The sequence below is a fragment of the Bubalus kerabau genome, chromosome 1 (genome assembly GCF_029407905.1).
Source record: "Bubalus kerabau isolate K-KA32 ecotype Philippines breed swamp buffalo chromosome 1, PCC_UOA_SB_1v2, whole genome shotgun sequence".
NCBI classification, from domain to species: Eukaryota; Metazoa; Chordata; class Mammalia; order Artiodactyla; family Bovidae; genus Bubalus; species Bubalus kerabau.
Window position 1 is genome coordinate 41,126,397 of NC_073624.1, and position 4,138 is coordinate 41,130,534.

Consider the following 4,138-nt stretch of genomic DNA (forward strand, 5'->3'; position numbering starts at 1 on the left):
AAGAATCTGCCCACAATGTGGGTGATCTGGGTTCGATCCCTGGGTTGGGAAGATCCCCTGGAAAAGGGAAATGCTACCCACTCCAGTATTCTGGCCTGAAGAATTCCATGGACTGTATAGTCCATGGGGTTGCAAAGAGTTGGAACACGACTGAGCAGTTTTCACTGACTTTCACTCAATGCATCTTGAATCCTTATTCTTTTCTCTATCTGTTCTGCCACAACATTAGTTCAAAGTCTAAGTATTTCTCATCTACAATGATTACAGTGAATTGGCCTTTTTATATTACTGCCAAACCTCTTTCTGATCCATTCTGCATGTCGTATAAGAGGTAGCCCTTTAAGTCATATTTTTCATGTTTCTCAACTACAAAAAAAACCCAAAAAACTAGACAGTAGATCCTAATGTATGAGACATAAAGCCCCAAATGCTCAATTTGGTGCCAGCTTATATTCCCACTGCATCTGACCATCTTCCATTTACACTCCCACACACACCATGCTTCAGCCACTCCATTGCCATATCACATTAAATTCATTCATGTGCTTGCCTTCTTGTCATCAGAAAGCGCACATTCCCTTTCCACCTGGTGAACTCCGGCTCATCTCTGGAACTATAACTCAACTGTTGGCACCTCTGTGAACTGACACCTCTGTGCTGAATGAACTAGAAGTGACTTCCTTTGAAATTCCATTGCAATTTTCTATACTATTATTACCAATTTTCACCATAGGATTATTATATTTAAACTGTGTACATGTAAATCCTCTGGCTAAGATCATTAAATCCCTGACATCAGAGCATGTGTCTGATTTATTTTATACGTCCAGCATTTACCACATTGCCTGCCATTTGGGAGTTGGTGTCTTTGGAATCAGTGAATGAATGAATGCCTTCTATAAAAGTGCAGCACTATAATCTTTGGTTAGACTCGTGTTTTTAAAAAATCCAAGACATTTCTAGTGTTCCAATTCATAGGTCTTTATTATTTCCCTTTGAGAATGATTTCTCAAGTGGCTTTTTTTCTTTTTTAATTATGCAAATGACCGCCTTGTGGTACTTTTATATAATCTATTTATTTGGCTTTATTTAGAGAGTGAATAAGAGCATTGTACTTACTCAATAGAGCAGCAGAGGATGGGATGCTTAGACAGCATCACTGACTCAACAGACACGAATTTGAGCAAACTCTGAAGATAGTGAAGGACAGGGAAGCCTGATGTACTGCAGTCCATGGGGTTGTAAAGAGTTAGACATGACTTAGTGACAGAACAAGAATAGCTAATGCATGCTAATGGAGTCTATTTGGCTCTAAATTGCAGAGCAGAGAAAGTAATCTAAAAGATCCTAAATTGAAATATTGACCAGTATCTCTCTAATAGTCTCTGTATATCCTACATAAAATAAGTCTGAATTAGCATCCTTAGAGGGTCTCAGAAATTAAAACAAAAATCCTAACAGATCTAATTAACTGAAGAAAGCAAAGGTAAGAGGAAATTACAACAAGGAAATTTCCTGACACTGATGTGTACATTTAGAGAATGACCCAAAAAGAATGAGAGATTGCATTAAAGAACGTTATTTAAAAAGCAATTTATGCTATTAACCAGGAATTGGGGCATATTTTTATTTATGATAGGAAATAATATCCAGCCAGGGAATGTAACCTGTGGCATCTGTCTTTTAGAAGTAGTCTCTGTATATCCTACATAAAATGAGTAATGTCTTGGTAGCCAGGAGACATATTTTTTTGTGCCAACACAGAAACAGCAGAATTCAGTGAAAGAATATTCCATGCTGCATAATTGACCAGATGCCATAGTGAAAGACATGGGCTTCCTCAAGTCGGTTTACAGGGCTCCCTCACTCAGACTGAGTCAAGCCCCCTGGGCTTTACTCAAAGTTGAGCCATCACTGGTTTTCATTTCCTCCCTTTAATTTTTTTTTTCAACATATTATTTTGGTAGCATTATTAAAAGTTCCAACTAAAAGAAATAGTCATCCATAGTATATATTTGCTATGGATTTAAGTCCCTTATACTTATTTTTCTCACTTAATCCTTATGAAAGTGATAGTGAAAGTCACTCAGTCGTGTCCGATTCTTTGCAACCCTATGGGCTAAATAGTCCATGGAGTTATCCAGGCTAGAATAATGGAGGGGGTAGCCATTCCTTTCTCCAGGGGATCTTCCCAACCCAGGGATCAAACCCAGGTATCCCGCATTGCAGGTGGATCCTTTACCAGCTGAGCCACAAGGAAAGCCCAAGAATGCTGGAGTGGGTAGCCTATCCCTTCTCCAGCAGATCTTCCAGACCCAGGAATTGAACTGGGGTCTCCTGCATTGGAGAAGGAAATGGCAACCCACTCCAGTATTCTTTTTTTTTTTAATTTTATTTTATTTTTAAACTTTACATAACTGTGTTAGTTTTGCCAAATATCAAAATGAATCCGCCACAGGTATACATGTGTTCCCCATCCTGAACCCTCCTCCCTCCCCCCTCCCCATTCCATCACTCCAGTATTCTTGACTGGAGAATCCCATGGACAGAGGAACCTGGTGGGCTACAGTCCATGGGGTTGCAAGAGTCGGACACGACTGAGTGACTTTCACTACTACTCCTGTGTTGCAGGAGGATTCTTTACCAACTGAGCTATCAGGGAAGGCCTGAAAAGTCAGAATTATTAATCTCATGTAATAGATGAGGAAACTGAGGCTCAGGTGATTAAATGAGAAGTATCTTGAAAGATGGATTTTAAAGAGCAATGAGGTAACCTGTTTTCTCCCTGGGAGTCTATCAGCCATTGATGCCACTGTTTCTGGCATTAGAACTGCCTGGACATGAATCATGAGACCCAAGTCTCTGAATTCATCCGTTTCAGCCTCTCTGAGCAGTCCCTTCAGGGGCAGATGTCCATCAGTCTGTCCTTTAGCCTGTATCTGATTGAGCACATGGGAAATCAGATCACCATCTTGGTCATTATTTCAGACCCTTATCTACACAGCCCCATGTACTTCTTGCTCAGCAACTTGTCTCTTCTTGACATCTTCTTAACCACCACTACCATCCCCGATATGCTAGTGAACCTTCTGTGTGGGATCACCATCATCTCCTTCTCAGCTTACTTGACCCAAATGCATTTCCTCATCACCTTTGGGACAGCCAAAAGATCTTTCTCTCGGTCATGGCTTGCGACTACTACCTGGCCATCTGCTACTCACTGCACTACATGACAATCATGACTGCCCTTCAGTGTGCCTTGTGGGTGACGATACCCTGGATTCCAGGCAACCTCATCTCCATGGCCCACACGATACTGATGCTCTACTTGTCATTTTGTTTCAATCTAGAGAATGTTCTCCAGTTTATGCACTGCCCTCAACAGGTTCACTTGTCTTTTTTTTTTCCCTTGCAGAAATAGAAATATCCCCATTTTCAGATCAGATCAGTCAGATCAGTCGCTCAGTCGTGTCCGACTCTTTGCGACCCCATGAATCGCAGCACGCCAGGCCTCCCTGTCCATCACCAACTCCTGGAGTTTACTGAGACTCACGTCCATTGAGTCAGTGATGCCATCCAGCCATCTCATCCTCTGTCATCCCCTTCTCCTCCTGCCCCCAATCCCTCCCAGCATCAGAGTCTTTTCCAATGAGTCAACTCTTCGCATGAGGTGGCCAAATACTGGAGTTTCAGCTTTAGCATCATTCCTTCCAAAGAAATCCCAGGGCTGATCTCCTTCAAAATGGACTGGTTGGATCTCCTTGCAGTCCAAGGGACTCTCAAGAGTCTTCTCCAACACCACAGTTCAAAAGCATCAATTCTTCGGTGCTCAGCTTTCTTCACAGTCCAACTCTCACATCCATACATGACCACAGGAAAAACCATAACCTTGACTAGACGAACCTGTGTTGGCAAAGTAATGTCTCTGCTTTTGAATATGCTATCTAGGTTGGTCATAACTTTCCTTCCAAGGAGTAAGCGTCTTTTAATTTCATGGCTGCAGTCACCATCTGCAGTGATTTTGGAGCCCCCACTGTTTCCACTGTTTCCCCATCTATTTCCCATGAAGTGGTGGGACCGGATGCCATGATCTTCGTTTTCTGAATATTGAGCTTTAAGCCAACTTTTTCACTCTCCA